The following is a 21154-nucleotide window of genomic DNA, read 5'->3' on the forward strand; positions in this document are numbered from 1 at the left end:
AAAAATATTATTAAGCCATATAACAACCTAAGATCCCTACGGTCAGCCGATAAACTACTGGTCCAAACCCACAAAGCTAATAACTCTGCTGGTGAATCCCTGTTTGCCATCTTCATTGGCAAAACCTGGAATTTGTTGCCAAATGATATAACCCTACAATCCTCCAAAAGTGTCTTCAAAAAAAAACTCAAACAGTATCTCAAAGTGAATTGGCTATGCCCATGTACCAACCCTGATTAAGTTATAAACTAAAAGCATATTCTGCAATTATCATAACTTTATAAGTTATAAACTAAAAGCATATTCTGCAATTATCATAACTTGTAACTACATCACCAAGCTCTGCATCCAATCTGATGTCTCTTACTTTTAATTGTCTGTTCATGAGAGTTGTGAGTCCCTACTAGGGAACACTACTACCCCATTTTATATAATCACTTTGTTTTTATAATTGTTTGCTAACTTCTGTGTAATCTATGTACGTTTGTCTATGTGGAGCTTTTCTCCCTGGGCCTCCACTGAAAATGGACATGTATCCAGTCGGACTATCCTGGTAAACAAATGTAAAATAAATAAATAAATAATAATAAATAGTTGCACTTGGATAACCTCGGCTGCATTATGCTGCACAACTAGCCTGGAAGTGTGGATATCCTTAATGAATATGGACACACCTCCACCTTTGGTGTTTTGGTCCAGGTTAGATGACTGAAAAGTTTGGCATGAGTTATAGCCTGGTAATGCAGGGGTGCTCTCTAGAGCCTTGAACCAGGTCTCCGTCACTGCACAGATATCAATGTTCTCCATTTTAAGGAGTGCCTCGAGTGAGTGCATTTTGAGATTTAGACTTCTAGCATTGAGTAGCATTATCCTCAGTATTTGCATGCTTGTACCTGTTATGGTGGTGAATTTATCATTTGAACCTTGCCTAAAAAAAGGCACTATAGGGGTGGCAAGAGCCTTAGCCAGTATCCAGAATCCCAGGGGCGACTGGTGCAGGCCATCTCTGGCAAAGCATTGTGGTCTGTTGACCATGTCATCCCAGGTAGACAGATACTGGATCCCCTTAGAATGACACCAGAAGCATAGCCAACTGTTGAAGTCAGTCATTTTGTCCTTGTACTGCGGTATCATTCTTGTCAATGGCAGGATGCTACTCAGGGCCTGGGTCATACCTGCCTAGGCTCCAAGATCAAAGAGCTCTTCCATGTCTCTTTTCATGTAGTCCAGAGAGGTACATCTCAGGTTGTTCACTCTAACATGGACAATGACAGAGTCATAGCTGTACTTTTTGTGGAGTGACCTGAGTACATGGGTTATGTGGCGGATCCTGGCACTCTATAGGCAGCTGACAGTAACCTTCTCCTTATTTAGCCTGGTGAGTGGGACATCAGTGTACCTGACTATAGAGTCACTTATGACTAGTGTGCTGGGTACGTTGGTTTGCCTTATGGGCTGTGGTTTATTGGCACACTGAGTCTGTGGGCTATGTGTCATTTGGGTTGTGTTGGGGGGTGGAGGTTGCTTGCGTTTCATAGGTTCATAGATTCTGCTTTGGAGGTCTCTGTTGCTTGAGCAGATTATTTTTGAGAGCCTCTGTGAATGTTTTTGTGTTTCTATGTGTGGATTTTTGTGGTGTAGGTTTAGTGGGACTATGTGATGAGTGTGGTGTGGTGCAAGTGTTTACCTTTTCCTCTTGACTGTCAAGTTCAGTCTTGGTTGGAGAGAGCTTTACCTCCAGTTTGGTTAGATAAGTGCATCTCTCACAGGTTGTGGTGTTGGGTGGAAGGAGGAGAGGGTTGTCCGTGTACATGAGGCAATTGCTTACATTGCCTCAAGATGTCCAGATTCATCAAATAGACAGGAGAGAACACTGGGAGCTGACCCTTGGACATGCCTGAATACAAAACTACTTTCCTCTAGATAAGTGAGGAAAGTGAGTACAAGAGCTGTTTTTCTCAAAGCAAGTGAGGAAAGTAAGCACAAAAACTGTTTTCCTCTAGGTAACGAGGAAGGTTGAGTGCTGTAGTAATTTGTAGCTTATTTAGTGCTAACAACAAGATCTGAACAAGTGCTGAGCACGAATAAGCAAATTCAAGTGCTAAAACTAAGAATCTGTACCTGGATCTTGTGGTAGATAGGCTACCTAGTGCTTACCACTCCCACTGATAAGCTAGAAGGCTTCTCTCCAACACAGAAAGGCTTGGGGGCTCAAAAGCTTACAAACAGTCCTGGATACAGCAAATCTGTATTTGGAATAGACTAGTTACAGAAAAGGTGGGAAACAAGTGCAAATGCAGGCTTTTAAATCAGAACATTGAAAGAGATAGAAAAACTGCTCAAATGGTCAATAAACTACAATTTCTGGGCCAGAAACCACTCTTGTGGTAGATTGGCTACCTAGTGCTTACCACTCCCACTAATAAGCTAGAACAATTTCTGGGCATAAACCACTCTTGTGGTAGATAAGCTACCTAACAGTCCTGGAAAGCAAATCTGTATCTGAACTAGACTAGTTACAGTAAAGATAAACACAAGCACAATGTGGCTTTTTAAACCAGTAAACCAGAGAGATGAAAGAGAAAAAGATTAAGACACAACACATTTTGGGAAAATAAACATTTGGGTTCTCCTTTCAGCTTTGCTTGCTTTTATCATTTTGACTTTAAGTAAATCAGGTAGAACATATTTCCTTAACATGTGCTTTTCTCTAAACCATTTATTACTTGTTCCATGACAAGTTATTTCTACAAGTCTGACCACTCTTGTATTAATTCTAAAAAGACATCAACTAATCCCTCACTCTCTCCTTCACCAGTCAGGAACCTTTCAAATTATTTCCCAGTGCTAATATGTGACATCTCTTCCACATTGTATATATTGTATATTATATATTATATATTGTATACTATATATTATATATTGTATATTATTATATTATATTATATAATATATTATATATTATATATTATATATTATATATTATATATTGTATATTATATATTATATACTATATTATATATTAGATATCATATATTATATATTATATATTATATTATATATTATATATTGTATATTATATATTATATATTGTATATTATATATTATATATTGTATATTATATATTATATATTGTATATTATATATTATATATTGTATATTATATATTATATATATTATATATTATATATTATATATTATATATTATATATTGTATATTATATATTATATATTGTATTTAGTTAATTTGTTGTCTTTTACACTTTGTGCTCTATCCCTTAACTCTTCTCATTGTCTCCTTACTCTGCCCAACCCTTCTTATTGTCCTTTATACTGTGTACTTTGTAATTATACAATTAAAGGTTTTAGTTTTCCTTGTATATCTGCACAGTTTCTAATTTTCTTCAAATTTGTTTTTTTAAACAGTGAAAAAAAAAACAGACATTCTTGCATCAGCCTACAGAATACAAAGCACAAGAAAACTGAAGTGCTATTATACGAAGAAATGCTTCATGAAAGGTCAACAATTTCTTTCTTAAATAATAATCCACTCCTGTGTGTATGAATTTTTGTTTAATTATTACTATTATTGATTCATTTCTATTTGCACACAAAATTTTGTTTGCATTCATAATTTGTCTTGTTAACTTGCTTGTCTGGTGCTATTTGGATCAATGTTTTACCTAGTTATCAAACTGAATAATTAAATGCATGCTTCACCCAGACCTGTATTAGTTGTTTGGCTTTTTGTCAGCAGGGTTTCTCAGTAATTTATTCCCTGTTAAATCCCCAGTCTAAAACAATTGAAATTATCCATTTATTTGCCTCTGAGTCCTCTTCTCTCCTCCTTCACCCATGTCTGATTTTCTTTTATTCATTTCCTGTCAAAGAATGCTCAATGCTGTTTAATTTTCTCATTCTGATTTTATTTCTGTTCTTAACATTTCCCTACTATTTCAAAATGAAAATGTTTCTTCTATTTATGGGTGAGTGAGCATAACTGGAGACCAGATGGCTTAGTGGTTAAGGTCTTCGCCTCCAATGCACAAGGTACAAGGTTCGATCCTGACCTCCGACTAATGCCTGTTTGGAGTTTGCATGTTCTCTCTGTGTCTCCATGGGGTTTCTCCTGCTGAGTGTTTCCATCTCAAACTCACCAATGAATGGAGCTGTGGGCAGCAGCACAGACTCTACATGGTGCCCAATGGGAAGAGTTGTAAAAGACCAACTATGGCTCTAGGTGATAGTTACGGTGATAAGTGGGTTGAGGACCACCCATGCTAATGGTGGGAGGGTATAGCCCAGCAGCCCTGGGTCAATAGGCTACTGGCTGGCTGGTGTCTAGTTGCCCAGCCTGGGTTACCTGGGATAGCTCTGTTGAATGAAAGCTGGATTAATGTAGATTCACTGCCAGGGCACAGTTTAGAAGTGGATGACATGATGATACGGAGGAGGCTGGACATCCTATGTATCCAAGAGATGAGATGGAAGGGCAGTGCAACAAAGCCACTTGGCTTGGGATCCAGACTCTACTACTCAGGTGGATATCATCAGAATTAATGACAGACTCTGCATTCAGACAGCAGTTGCAGGACCTACTAGATAAAGCAGGACAACATGAATTGATGTTGATAATGGGTGACTTAAATGCACATATCGAGACATACAGAACAGGATATGAGGATTGCCTGGGTCCACATGGGTGGAGCAATAGGAATAAAGAAGGAGAAGCTATTCTAGACATCTGTCTGGCAAATAGCTTGATAGTAGCCAACACATGGTCTCAGAAAGAGAGACAGTCACAAGATCACATACAAGAGTAGCCAACATGCAACTCAGGTAGACTTCCTCCTAGTAAGGAAAAGGCACTGGGGTAGAATCCATGATTGCAAAGTCATCCCCAGTCAAACAGTTGGTTCACAGCATAAACCAGTAGTTGCCACAATCAGCTGCAAGCAGTGGTCAGAAAAGGCTCTAAGGTCAACAGAGACCAGGCTGAAGACCTGGAAGTTGACTGGAGAGAAAGTACAGCAGTTCAAGGAATTACTCAGGGCTCTAGCACCCCAAGAAGAGGAGGAAATAGGTGGAGTTGAAGAAGAGTGGCAGCGCCTAAAAACAGCATGTGTTAGGACTACAGAAAAGATACGTGGCCGAGCCAGGTATGGAAATAAGGTACATAAGAAAAGGTGGTGGTGGAATGCAGAAGTGCAGGAAGTAATCAAAAGAAAGAAGGAGTGCAGGAAGAAGTGGGAGATTGAAAAGCCTGACCAAGCTAGGAAGGACTACTGGTTGGCTAACAAAGAAACTAAGAAAAAAGTTGCAATAGTAAAGAATAGGGCATCAGAGGCATTCTATCAGCTTCTGGAAAGTGATTCAGTAAGGGGCACAAAGAAACTATACCAGGTTGCAAGGCAAAGACAGAAAGATAAAGAAGATAGTCAGACACCCTTCATAAGGGATTCCAGCAACAACCTGCTTACCAGCCCACAGGACATGAAAGGCCGATGGAAGGAGTATTTCCAGCAGCTTCTGAATGAAGAAAACCCCACAGAAGCGGTACTGCCCCAGAAACAGCCTACAATGAGAGTAGAAGAGGAGCCCAGCTTAGAAGAAGTAAGAGCAGCACTAAGGAAAATGTAGTCAGGGAAAGCAGCAGGCTCAGATGAGGTCACAGCAGATATGATAAAGATGCTGGGTGAGCTTGGGGAGAAATGGCTCCTGAGGGTACTAATTGCAGTGTGGAGAGAAAGGCGTATTCCAGATGACTGGAGAATAAGCATACTCATGCCAGTGTACAAGAACAAAGGGACATCCACAACTGTGGACAGTACAGAGGCATCAAACTCCTACCACATTGCATGAAAGTTCTGGAGAGGGTGATTGATAAACGGATACGCAGAATAGTAGAATGTAAGATGGGAGATGAACAGTTCGGATTCAGATCAGGATGCAGCACAATTGACCCGATGTTTGCATTGAGACAGATACTTGAGAAGAAACTAGAGAAGAGGAGAGAGTCAAACTGGGCTTTCCTAGACTTGGAGAAAGCATATGACAAGGTCCCAAGAAAGCTGATCTTGGCAGTACTGCGGTGGTTTGAAGTCCCAGAAACATTGGTAGAATTAGTACAGGCTATGTACAAGGACCCAGTGACTCAAGTACGAACAGTGTCTGGCCTCACTGAGGGGTTCCCAGTGGGAGTGGGTGTACACCAGGGTTCAGCTCTGAGCCCACTGCTGTTCATACTGGTAATGGGCTACATCAGCAAACAGGTTGGAGGGGTCAGAGCAACAAAGCTGCTGTATGCAGATGATGTGGCAGTACAGGCAGACTCTGATCTAGAACTTCAGCAAAGGATAGGAGAATGGAATGCAAATCTGAAGGCACATGGGATGAAACTAAGCACAGATAAGACAGTGGTAATGGCAGCAGATTGGGGAAATCAGAAGAAGCTGAGAATAGAGATAGATGGGAAGATAGTGGAACAGGTAAACAGCTTCAAGTATCTGGGAGGGGTGGTTGAGAAGAAGGGTAGTCTGAATGAAGAGGCCAAAGCTAGAATCAGAGGGGCTGTAGCCAACTGGCATAGAGTATCAGGTGTAGTATATGACAGAAGAATGCCAAAGAAGCTGAAAAGTAAGGTGTACAAGACAGTGGTGTGACCAGTACTACTGTATGGTACAGAAACCTGGGCAGTAAAGACAGAACAGTTGAAGAAGCTAGAGGTGATGGAAATGAAGTGCCTGAGAAAGGTGGTAGGATGCACACTGCGGGATAGATGAAGAAATTAGGACATAAGAGCAGAAGCCAAAGTAGCTACAATTGCAGAAAAGATCAAAGAAAACAGATTACAATGGTATGGGCACATGTGTAGAAAAGCAGAAGACAATCTGGTGAGGGAGATTTGGGACAGACAGGAAGAAGGTAAGAGGAAGCGAGGACATCCAGCAAAGAGGTGGATGGATTGTGTGAAAGAAGATCTGCGACAGTCAGGCATGAGTGTTGAAGAAGGCAGGAGAGTGGCACTGAATCGAGAGAGTTGGCGACAGTTAATACGATACCCCGACCCCATGTGAATGGGAAAAAGGGGATGATGATGATGAGCATTAACTATTTCTCCAAATCTTGACATAAGTAGAGATGTTGGCTTTCTATTATCTGCTGTTTCTCCTTCAAGTGTCTTTGACATAGAGTGAGTTGTTATTTTTCAGGCAGCACTTTTCTGTCTTTTATTAGTTATCTTTACCTGTTGCTTCTCCTTTTAGTGTGTAGACTTTCTTTAACTTTCCAGTTGCATTGGTTGTGTGGAGTTTGAGCAGTTCTTAAAACTTTCCTGTGGTTTCTTCAAGAGACACTATTTTGCTTAGCAGTGCTTTTAGAACCATTTTCAAGTTGACATTTTCTTGTACATCTGTGTTTGTAATGTCTTAGGATCTTCATTATTGTCTAACGTTTTCACGTGTACCTGCTACATTTTATTGTGAATCATAGTTCACGTTTTTACTTGTGATGCTTGTGTCTGCAGCAGAGGTTGTTAGTTTATTTTCCTTTGACTGCATTTCTGCTTCTTCGTTTAACACGTAGAATCGTGCTTTCGTTCTCTCTCACTGGCTGACTAATCATTTACAATACTCTACGAATGCTAGTTTTGATCAAACTGATGCTCAGACATTGGGAAATGAACTTCTACACATTTACACTTTTCCAAGTCTGCAGGAGTTACAACCTACTTCTGAGTGTTTTTTTTCAGTAATAGTTTAGTACTGCATAGACATCTCCTGAGACCCCTCACCATGCTGAATGGCATATTGTAGCAAAAACCATCATCTTTTTTGTTCTTTATTAGCATCATAATGATCATTTTATACAGTTAGCATTCTGACTCAAACCCTGGGAAAGTCTGTAATACTATATTTGTCACATCTCATGCCTCAAAATGAACAATAACTTAAAATGCAATTTCAGATTAACTTTTTATTTTTTTTTTAAATGAGAACAGACACTGCCTTATTTTCTTTCAGCCAGCACTTAATGTGTTACAGTGTGACATGACAACCCTACTATTGTTTTAAGGTTTCCTGATTCTTTCTAATAAAATCTTGGTTTTGTAAAATGTAAACTGTAAGCACGGCTTTCATAGGAATATGGCGCTAGCTGGTCATATTGGTGATGCTATTTGCTAAGCCGCTTCTTTCACTTATAGTATGAAAATATTTACTTTTTAAAACCAGCTATAAGTCACATTAAAGGCAAAAGCACTTTGCTAAATAACCACACCACTCCAAGTCCATCAGGCTGATAGTCAGATGTAGTGATTCCAAGGCTTGTCTGCCATTTCAGCAGACTGGACACGGCCACCTTATTACTTAGGAAATGAAATGGTTTCTTGAGATGTAATACATAAGTACTGACTTGAGGTCACACTCATGTTTAAAGTGAGTGCAATAAATATTTTAAAAATCCCTTAATGAAGACAGTATTAGTTTGCCGGAGGCAGTAGCATGTACTTAGCTCCCTGTGTGTCAGCACTACTATGTAATGTGTGTGGGCTGAGCAGACACCAACGTTACAGCACAGTTCTCGAGAGGCTGAGCTGTTGCAATGCTTCACTAATCAGTCAGTCTGTTAGCATCTGCTCCTGAGATGTAGTTTATAAACATTCTCTGCAGTAAAATGAGTGAAATAACATGACACTGGGATAATAACAAGCCTTCAGCTCTTGGCTATCATTAGGTGGTCTTAATAGTATCAATGTAAGAGATGCATATTTCTCTGATGAGCAGATAAGGGAAGTTTATTTTAAATTGTTTAAGAAGATATGCAAGGGATTTACAAAAGTGTGTGTGTGTGCATGTGTGTGTGCGTGTGTGTGTGTGTGTGTGTGTCTGTGTGTGTGTCCACATGTTTGTGTCCAAGCATGCATGTGTGTTTGCATGTATGTTTGAATAACTAAATAATTGGTACTACTTGTCTGTCCATAGGGACATGTCAACAAGATGCAATGATTCACACAGTATCTTGCTAGAATGGTCAGAAATGTTGTCAACTGGAGCAGATAAATAAATAAATAATTATTTGTTGGGGTACGATATTCTGAAAAAAGGGTGAAGTTTTTTTTTCTTATAAATGTCTCTATCTATTTATTTATCTTTATAGCTACAGTTTTCTTGTTTGAATCAATTTAGTGTTGGTTTTAAGTGAAAGGCTGTTGGATAAACTTTGTCTTGGGGGAGTTCTGGATGAACAGTGGCTCCAGGATCTGTGTGCCAGTGCCTGTGTTTTAACGATATAGTGAAAGCTAGAAAAGGAGATAGATTTGGTGTATGTGAGTGTGATTATTAGGGAATGGGTGTAATGTTTGTCTGTTTTTGTGGGGTCTATATTGTAACATCGAATACTTAAAACAGTGAACAATGTTACATCGACACATTTTCAGTGAGCGAAAGCTGAAAATGTCGAATCCAAAGAACAGCAATTTCTTTCCTAGGGGAAGAAATCGCTGTTCCAACCCCCGCAAAAAAAAAACTCATTACACACTTCCAAACACATACACACATACCCAATCCTAATTATAGCTCCCCAAAAACCAGTAAACAACTAAATACACATATGCACATAACCCAAACATACATTTAACGAAAAAAAAAATAGTAAACATTTTAAACCATATGCACTTACCTTAACCTGCACCCTAACCCTAAGGTCAGTAACTCTCGCACATTTACATAAATAGCTCCAAACACATACACACTTACCTTAACCCTAATTCTAGCCCCCCCCAAAACAAAAGTAAACAAATGAAAACACAAACACATGTAACTCAACCATACATTTAACACAAAATATAAAACAGTAAACACTTTCATACATATGCACTTACCTTAACCCGCACCCTAACCCTAAGGTCAGTAACTGTTGCACAATCACACTTGGCAGCTATACCGGACAAGGGACAACACTACACTTCAGAACACGGCAAAACAATGAAGCGGTCAAGCGACTTCTTTCCCAGGGAAAGAATTCGCTGAACAGCTGCTTCACTGTTTTGCCTGTTCGCTCTACATGTGTTGATGAAAACACATTCGACATAATGCATTTTCGTTGTACTCATAGGAACCCATTTTTGTGTGCATGTGTGTGGTGAGTGTCTGCATTGTCTTGTGTAGTTGTAGTGTTATGGAATGGTCTTTTTTAATGTAAGTTGTAGTTGTGGTTAGGGTTAGGGTTGTGGTTAGCATTAGGGTTAGGGGTTAGGGTTAGAGTATGGTTAGGGCTAGGGTCAGGGTTTAGGGTTAGGGTTATGCTTAGGGTTAGGGTTAGCATGCATTACTAGGGTGGAGCAGGATGGCAAAGCCTCCTTACCCCACCTAATTATGCATGTTCAGCCTAATCCTGCTCCTCCCCTAAACCTAAACTGAAGTTTGTGTTAAAAAGCCTTTTCCATAACACTAGCAACTATTTAGATAAATCTGAGCCACAAGTGTAGTGGAGTTATGGGTAGTACACTGGAAAAGGAAATGTTTCTCCTTTTTTGATATTCTGTGTATTGGGCTTGTGTGCTGCTGATATAATGAATGGTCAACATGTTTTTGCTGAAGGTTTTTGTGTTGCTAACGGAATTTTTTGACCATTCATTATATAATCATCTATATTTGTCTATATATCTGTCTATATACAGATACCTTTTGACTAGAACTCTTAAAATTTATCTGATTATCATCAGTGAAATCCATAAGACTGTATTTTACTTATACAAAACGACTGAAGATATATGAAGTAAATTTCCAGTGGCATTACGGAAATGGCAATGTGCTTATCTCCAAGATGGAATTGGGTGTGTACCTTTCTTTTTAGATCAAAAAGTCATAGATTCAAATCCACCATCTGCACCAAACTGACAGTTTTGAAATTACGGTTAATATAGGTAATAGCAGAGACACTTGCTACTGTTGGGCTAACCTTTCTTTTGAACAAGGTAAAGCAATGTTTTTTTTTTCTTGGGGCTGATTTTTGTCACTCTCTCAGCCATTTTTAGAAGTTGCAATGTCCTACAAGAGATGACTGGCATTAATCTTAAAAATAAAGTCAGTTTATGGAATGGTCAAAGATCAAAGATCTAAGCACAAGAGAGAACCTCCCTTAGTTATTAAAGCACATTTCATACAGTGTATGTTCATTCCTAAAGTATTTTTATTCATGTTTTCTGACTCATTAACACCTAGTCGGAGTGGAATTTCACACCATATGAAACCCGCAAAGATCCTGGTTGGAAAACTAACACCTCAGATAAATTACTTACAATGCAGTTCCCTAACCTACCTGCAAACAAATGTATATAACTCAGAAACTAAAAAGTTACAAAAAAAAAATCAAAATATGTGGGTGATTTAGCATGCCCACCTCTTCACAGTGGTCATATTGAAATATCAGCTAGCTCTCATGATAATTTTAAATTGAGCAATTAATCTGATAATTTTGGAGATTTGATAAGCTGCATGTAGGCTCTGTGCCAAGTCTCATGGAGTTTATATGTTTGCACTATGAGTAGCAGCAGTGACTACCTATTCATGTTGCGCATTTAATCATAAACAAGTGCGATTTCATGGCTAGCAATAGTGTTGCTGGCCAGAAAACTGTGTAAAGCAGCACAAACACCTGCAGATGTACAGGCATGTTTACCTATCAGCAGACTTGATCCGCGTGATTCCGCAGGCAGCCACAGTGATCACCAGGGCATAATATAATGGAAATAATCAAGTTATCACATACGATAAGAGTATTTAGTCAGTGCAAACATGTTTTAGGCATATGGAATTAATGTTTTGGTGGTGAACATCAAATGATTCATGACTGCATTATACATGGGTAATTCAGGGGAAGTGTGTGTACTGAAAAGGGACGCAGAGATGAACTGTATGACTGAACATATAAGGGAAGGGGACAGGTGAAACGTGGTAATGTACAGCAGATGAGGGCATGGCAGTGAGGACGTTTGTAGCATGAATACTAAATAGATCTTGACATGGTGCGACTTGCTGCAGAAGCCATAGCATATCCTGTCAGTATCCTTATAAATCGCTCTATAGCAAAGTCTATTGTCCCCAACCTCTGCCAAAAGTTTATCACCACCCTTTTACGTAAAGGGGGCAGTTCCATTGAACTATCCAATTATAGACCAATTTCCATCCTCTCTCTCCTCTGTCCAAACTCTTGGAAAAATGCATACATAAGCAACTGTTGTGCCACCTCCTCCAAAATAAGACAATTACCCTACTCAACATGGTTTTCACCCCTCACACAGCACCACCCCAACCCTAATCTCCTTCATGGACACTGTGTGCAAATCCATTGACTCTGGTAATATCACTTCTGTTTTACTACTAGACCTATCAAAGGCATTTGACACAGTGTCTCACAGCAAACTTCTTCATCAGCTATTCATTGTAGGCTGCATCCCACCATTCCTGCAATGGTTTGCAAGATACCTATCCAACTGGCAACAGTGCATCAAATGACAAAATAAATTATCCCAATATCAAACCAACATAAGTGGTATACCACAGTGGTCCATACTTGGACCCTTACTCTTCAGTGTTTTCACCAACAACCTTCATACCTCAACATGCCTTAGCTCCATTATCCAATATGCAGATGATACTACCATAATTTCCTCCTCCAGTAACATAAAACTCCATCAACTCACCAAAGCCACCTTCACCTTAATAGAGACATGGCTGAGAGAAGCCCAACTACTTTTAAATCTTAAAAACCAAAAGTTCTGCTTTTCTCAACAAAACCAAAATAAACATTCTCACAGGATAACCCAGAAATTTAATCAGTTCCCACAGCTGAGCTTCTAAGTGTAACCAGAGATAAACTAAATTTTGAACATCACATCTGCAATAGCATTAAAAAACACACATCAAACTAGGAACAGTCTACAGACAAAAAAACTTTCTTGGATAGCTCCACCAGAAACACCCTTGCCAACACCTATTTGCTTCCCTCACTCTTATATACAGCCCACTTATGCAGCAATTCACAATCTTTTCTTAAAAAAAGCTCCATTCCTGCTGCCATAAAATTACCAAATTCACCACATGTTACCCCTACCATTCCCACCACTGCCTAGCTATGAAAGAACTAAATTGGCTCGAACTCACACAACACCTAAGCCCAGTACAGCTCTCTTCTGCACATAAAATAATATATACCTGATAGATGCCCAGCCCTCAAATCTGTCCTAAAACAATACATAACTACAAGAGCCCTCCACTCTGAATACAAACAACTCCTAACAGTCTATATTCCAGACAAAAGAGATGGACAGTGCCTATACTCTCATGCCACCTCCAAGCTCTGGAACTCTCTCTCCCAAAAAACATTACTACCATTGACAGCTTTAACAACTTCCAACACACCCTAAAAAAACATTTTCTATGTCATCAGACCTGCCCTGCTCTTTCCCTAACAGTTGAACTCCATTCACTCTCTAAGGGCTTTCCTTTCTATCCCTAAAACAGAAATTTCATCTACTAACCACTAGCTTATTGGACTAACAGACTTCCCATAGTTCTACACCCTTAACTTTCCCACCCTTCTAAGCATCTACTTGCATCTAACGTTCTGATCGTTATTCCTTACCGTACCCCTACCTGATGTATATAAAAAAGTGTTTGCAATCTACCACTTCACTTTAATTTAGTGCATGTTATATTATTATATCTACCTTCCTGTACTTATTTTGTATTTATTATTGAATCTACCTTTCTGTACTTATTTTGTATCTATTATTGCATCTACCTATCTGTACTTATTTTGTATTTATTATTGCATCTACCTTTCTGTACTTATTTTGTATCTATTATTGCATCTATCTCTCTGTATTATTTAGTATTCAGTTATTATTAATGTGGGCTTTAATATTTGTTTTTTTTATCTTGTTCATGAAAATTGTCTTAACTTTCATGTATTATTTGGAGTTTTTCTGCCTAGGCCTCTGCTGAAAATGAGTTCCTGACCCATTTGGACTTTCCCGGTAAACAAACGTTAAATAAATAAATGAGACAGTATGGACTGCACAGTTATTGTACATTATGTGACTGCCACACAAGGTGACATATCAATTGAGTGGATAATTAGTGATATAAGCATCCTGACATGAACAGTGGACAGGACTTATATCAGGGATGGTATATACTATAGGGATTATGTGCATATTGCAAATCTGTGCAGAATAAGTTTCCTGAGTATGAATGCACTGTCATTACAGGTCTCTGCCAAGTGGAACACACGCTAACAGGCCCAAGGGCAACATTAGACAGAACCACATGCAGTCAGGGGCAACAGTGATCAGAGATGATTCTGCAAGAATACACTTGTTCAAGTCTTAGGATTAATCAGCGATTAGTCATTAATCTGTGAGAAGAATCAAGAACACATCCCCCATGAAGTCCCATCTGACAGGGGGGTTTCGAGGGACACTGGCACACATGCATTACACATGATCAGCAATCCTGTGTAGGTTACAGGTATGCATACCAGTTGGTCTACTCATAGGGCTGTGTTGTCCATATTGTAATTATCTTGTCTATTTGTGTTCATAATGGAACTCATCCTTCCATGAGTTTGCTTCATTCACTGTGTCCCCATGGCTGTGGCATCAATCCTATGTGTGTGTTGATACTGTATGCATTATACCAATACCACACTTGGATTCCATGATTGTCCACAATTTGCAATTCTTCACAAAGCTGGTTGCAGAAAGGATGTGAAAGTCATATGTGATGCCTGGCAATTACATAATGGAGTGGACAGGGCCTACCACAGAGACCTGAGGTATGTTCCTGGTCACTAGACTTTAGACAGAGGTGACTTCACACAATGTAACATATTCATCTGTCATATATGTGTTTCACTTATCTACCAACTTGGTGATGTAGGTGTTTATGGCCAGTTGTGACATTTATTGTGTAATACTTGAATGTTGATTTCTGTCAAATGTCTTAGTCCCGTTAGGTTACAAAAGATAATAGTGTTGTTATCATGCATGCCTTCCGAAACCTTCGGGAAAACAGCAAACACATGCAACAGACGTGCTGTAACCTTAACAAAGCAAATGCAGCTTTAATACACAATCAGGATTTTACCATGTCCTTTTACAGTAAGTCCGTGATGTCTCGTTGGTCAACCTCACAGATGACTAGTGCCAGAATGGGTGTATACCTCCATGCATCAGGTGATGGTCCCCCATACAAGTTACCTAAGTTAAAGTCAGTAAGTTTCTATCATGATGTGTATGTACACAATAGAGCTGCTTGAACAGAACCCATGCAGACTCATCTATTGTATCCTGACTAGACAAGTGACATGGTGTCAGGATATTCTGAGCCATGAGGTACAGAGATGACAGTGAAGGTAAACTAAGAGAAATGAGCAGGAAAAAGAGCCAGAAAAGAACCACAGATAATGGAAACTTGCACAAACAGCATATTTTATAAAAAAAGTAAAACGGAGCATTACAAGAGCACAAACCGCATTATTAAACAAGTGGGAGGCACAAAAGGTTTATTATTTAAATGTTTAAGATTAAGATATCTTATGAAATGATTATCAGAAAAGTAAAACAAGTGTGTTTAAGACAAAAATAGCATGTTTAGAGTAAAATGAGCACAAGAAAAGTACAAGGGACATGAAAATAGATTAAACGAACAAAACGAATATAAAAAGGGGATAAATGCCTATTAAGTGTAAGTAAAGCAAGGCGAGTGCATGTTTTTCAGCAAAGTGTTGTGTTTTGGCATAACTACAACTTCATATTGTATCAAGGGCACAACTAGAGTTATTCAAAGTATCTCAAAGTGTGTAAAAGTGCTTACAGTGTGTGCTTATTAATGTGCATGTATTACAAAGAGTTTGTGTGCAAAGTGCAACTATTTTGTGAAATACAGTCAAAATATAGCCATTTCGAAAAGTTTTTTGTGCTGGGTGTGTCTATTTACAAAATGCTCCCATTGCAGAGTGTTTATTGTACTGTAAAGAATTATCTAGCAAGGTACCACCATTTTGGAGAAATTTCACTGTACCATGTACTGTTTATTCACAAAGTGCAATTATTTTGAAATGTTTCTGTCTCTGAGCTTCTGTCCAGTTCATTTATATTGTGTAGTTATTGGAAATGTTTCTTATGCTGATGAGGTGATATCTTGCAGAACAGTAATTTCAAGAGTATTACAGTGCCCTAGAGACTTATTTCGCAAAGTTCAGTTATACAGAGGCTAGTTGTGCTACAGGGCATAGCTACAAATACTGGCATAAATTTCAAGCATATGTGTAAGTGTGTGTTTGTGCATATTTGCAAAACCCTTCACTGATATGTGTTAATATGGCAGATGGATTTTGAAAGCCCTTGCCACTTGTATTTGATCAGAATGTTGCAGAGAATTTGAGAATATCTGATCAAGAGTACGGTATGTTTATACAAGCAGCTTATTCAGATAAAAATGATTGCACCAGGGCATTCATTGTGCTAAACCTAGCTGAGTCAGAAGCCGTTCAAAGACAGCATTCATTTGTATATGCACCAGCAGTATATGAGGGGATAAGGTGAAAATCCTCGTATTGTACAAGCTGAATCAAGGGAAGACCCCCGAGTGTTTGAAGTGCAAATTCAGGAAATGTGTAAACCCTAGACAGATATTACAATAGAGAGGCATTTGTTTTACACATGAGATCAAAAAACAGGGGAAACTTTTGCAGCTTATATTACTGACCTGAGAAACAAAGCTAAAATGTGTTGGTTTGGTGACTTAAAAGATGAATTAATAAAAGAAAGGCTTGTGTGTGGTATTAATAGTGCTGCTGTGAGAAAGATTTTGCTTAGTAACAGTGATTTAACATTGAGTAAAGCAACAGAGATTTGTCAAATCCATGAAGTTACAGAAAACATACAAGTATGCTTGCAAGTGACAAGAGCATGGTTTCAGCAGACTCCAGAGCAAACATAGATAGCATGCAACACATGGCAAAAAGAAGTAGGCCTAAGCACATGGCAGCCACAGCCCCTGCTGGTCCACCAGGGAAACCACGTAGTTTTCCAGCAAGTTCTAAGAAAGGAGCATGCTTAGTGCAGTAAAGACATGAGTCAGCAAAACACAAATCCAGCTTTGCTGCTAACTGTCACAACTGTGGTGCAAATCATAAGTCTAAAAGAGAGAAATGCTTAGCATTTGGGCAGCAATGTCATAAGTGTAAAAATGGAACCATTTTCAAAAATTTTGCAAATCAAGTAAATCCCAAAAAGTTGTAAAGAAGGGTCACGCAATAATGCAAATTGATCAAGTAAACTGCAGTTCTACTTTCTATGGAGATGGTGTTATCAGTAATTTTTGAAAAAGCTGATGCTGTGAATTTGTTGGCAAAGAGCAAAGTGTTTTATACTGTCCAGATCAATGGTGAATCCACCGAGCTTAAAGTAGACACTGGTTCAAAGTGTAATGTTATATCAGCAGACACATTTGCTAAAGTGGGAACTAATGAGCAACTCAATGTGGCCAGTATATGAAACTTGTTGCTCATGGAGGTGAAGAAATTCAAACCAAAGTCTCAGTGATCCTTTCATGTTATTTGGCTAAGAACTGTTGCAGCTTGTTATTCTATGTAGTCCAAAGACATGTGCAGTCATTATTGGGTCTCAGAGACAGTTTCAGAATTAATCTGCTTTATTTTACCAAAGAAGTTCATCATATAAGCACATATCCTAGTTCCAGTTTTCTGAAGCCATTTTCTCAGAGTATGTAGATGTTTTTGATGACAAATTGGGCAAACTTCCAGTTGTGTATTCCATGAAGTTAGACCCAGAGGTCACTCCCATAGTCAGACCAGCAAGAAACGTTCAGATAGCCATGCAGGATAAAGTCAAAGCTCAGTTGGATAAAATGGTACAGCAAGGTGTAATTTGTCTAGTCACAGAGCCAACTGAATGGGTGTCGTCCATGGTAGCAGCTCACAAAAAGGCTCAGACTAAATCAGAATATATACTGACCCAAGAGATCTGAACAAAGCATTGAAGAGACCACATCATCCAATGCATGCAGTTGAAAATGTTGCAGCTCTGATACTGAATGCCACTGTTTCTTTCTGTCTTGGATGCAAAAAGTTCTTTCTGGCAAGTGATGCTTGATCACAAATCCTCCTTACTGACTATTTTCAGTACCGCATTTGGCAGATACAGATTCCTAAGGATGCCATTTGGAATAGATTTTGCAAGTGAAGTCTTCCAATGTGCAATGGAGCAAATTTTTTCAGGTTATCCTTGTGCCATAATAGTAGATGATTTATTGGTTGGATGCAATGATGAAGCAGAGCAGGACAGAAACCTTAAGAAAGTTCTAGACAGAGCATGTGAAGTGAACTTAAAGCTCAGTCCTCTGAAGTGCAAATTCAGGCTACCAGAAGTTACATATGTAGGTCATTTATTTACCAGCACTAGCTTGAGACCAGACCCAACCAAGCAAGCAGTTATTCTTGAGATGTCAGCACCAGACAATGTTCATACTTTATGGCATTTCTTAGGCTTGGTCAACTATTTAGGCAAGTTTATACCAGACTTCAGTGAGTTGACAGCACCTTTAAGAGAGTTGATGTGCAAAAATGTTACATGGTCTTGGTTAGAACAGCACCAGAAGGCATTTGAAGACCTTAAGTAAAAAATTGCTGCCCCACCTACATTAAGATACTATGAAACAATAAACCAGTTACTCTTTTCTGTGATGCTTCAAAATTTGGTCTTGGTGCAGTTACACTTCAAGAAGGCAGACCAGTAGCCTATGAATCTAGAACTCTTACCCAAACTGAAATACAATATGGTCAAACTGAGAAAGAACTTTTGGCAATAGTATTTGCATGTTCAAAGTTTCATGATTATATTTATGGTCGAGCTATTCAGATTGAAACTGATCACGAACCTCTAGTTACTATTCTAAAGAAGTCTATGCATTCAGCTCCAGCAAAATTACAAAGAATGATGCTCAAATTGCAAAGGAACAACTTCAAAATGGTCTATTCAAAAGGCAAACTTCATTATCTGGCTGATACTTTATCCAGTTCACCCAGAATTACAATGGAACAGCTTGACACAGAGAATTTTGACTTTGACGTGATGGCAGTGCATAATTTCTCTACCACTAGACTTGATGAGCTGAGAGGTCATACAAAGACTGATCCAATTTTGCAACAGTTCAATCACTACATTAATGTTGGATGGCCATCAAAACAATCTAGTGTACCACCTGAAGTGCAAACTTATTTTTCTTACAGAGATGAGATTTTGATGGAAGATGGCATTATTTTCAAAGGTCCTAAAATTGTTGTTCCTGCTTCCTTACAACATGAATATATCCAGATTTTGTATTGTGGTCACCCAGGTTCCACATCATCTACTAAGAGAAGGGTGAGAGAACTAGTATTTTAGCCTTCCTTACTGAAAGACATTGATAAAGTACTTTCTTCTTGTTCAGTATGCAATAGTACTAAACCGCATTTGTAAAGAGAACCACTTCAGCTAAGTCAAGTTCTTGAACTACCTTGGTGAAAAGTAGCCACTGATATATTTTGAGTGGAAAAATCAGCATTACTTAGTATTGGTAGACTCTTATTTGAACTGGTTTGAGACTGATTTACTACTAAATCTAATTTCCAATACTGTTATTACTAATGCCATTTCTCAGTCCATGGTATCCACAGTCAAATGGATTAGCTGAACATGCAGTGCAGAATGCAAAGCAATTACTTAAAAGGTCAATGCATGATAATACCAATGTCTTTTTGAATTTATTTAATCTCAGAAGTGATGATATACTTGGTTTAATTGCTCAAAGACTTCTATCCAGGCAAACCAGAACAATGGCACCAATTAATTCCAGTGTATTGAAGTCTAAAGCTAAGAATGATGGAATCATCAAAGCTCAATTATTCAAGAAGCATTCTATCCAGAAGTCCAGCTATGATAAATTGAACAGATTTTTTCTTCAGCTGAAAGAAGTAGAGACAGTGAGGATACAAACGGCTAAAGATTTTGACTGGATAGGTCAAGTTACAGGTACTGTACCTAGATCCTACTTTGTAGAATCTGAGGGTGTGGAGTACAGGAGAAATCGTAGAAATTTGTGAGCCAGAATCATTATCACAGCATTGCTCCTGTGATACAGACTTGAGATCACAGAGCAAGTCAGACATTGTTCACGTCCCAGAACATGTGTTAAACTCTATTTCTATTCCTGAGGATGTTACAGATATTCCCAGGGCTGAACATTCAGCAGAGACAGTTCCAGTTGCTAAATCTAATTTTAAGTTTTATGTCACACGGTGTGGTCATATTTCAGACCTAGTGTGTACCTCTCTCTCTCTCTCTTTATATATATATATATATATATATATATATATATATATAGGGCTACTACAGTTGATTGAAAACTCACTTGATTGAGAATTAAATTACTAGGACCACTTCACTGAAAGCTCATTTCACTGAAAACTCAGTTGACTGAAACTCATTAAATTGAAAGTCATAAATGGCCTTTTCCCCACTGTTGTGTGACCCTGGAGTTAGTATATAAAGTAAGGGGGGTGTGGGGAGCAAAGCCCCCCCCCACATATCTTGGTTATATATTCTCTTTTGGAAACAGTTATTTATTGAACTTGTAAGTATCACTGTGTATAGTTTAAAATGTTTATAATATATCGGGGGCTATGCCCCCCACTTCCCAATGTGGGGGGCTGTGCCCCCCACCCCCCTTTCTTTATATACTAACTCCAGGATCGCACTACAGTGGGGAATAGGCCATTTTTGACTTTCAATGAAATGAGATTCAAAGAAATGAGTTTTCAGTGAAGAGAGCTTTCAGTGAAGTGATCCTAGTAATTTCATTTTCGGTCAAGTGAGTTTTCAATCAACGTTAGTAGACCCATATAGATATATATATATTTATATGTACCTAGTTCTGGTTAATTGCACGACAAAGAACTATTTGTATTATTTCCATGCCAAATGCGACTCGTAGCATGACATTTTCTATTTTTCAAAGAGGAAGGATGTAGACGAGAGTACATGTGCTGTATCTTTAAGAAGCATATCAAAGACTGAGCGTGCCCGTAT

This window comes from Protopterus annectens, chromosome 6.part0 (genome assembly GCF_019279795.1).
Source record: "Protopterus annectens isolate FY-2018-M chromosome 6.part0, PAN1.0, whole genome shotgun sequence".
NCBI lineage: Eukaryota > Metazoa > Chordata > Ceratodontiformes > Protopteridae > Protopterus > Protopterus annectens.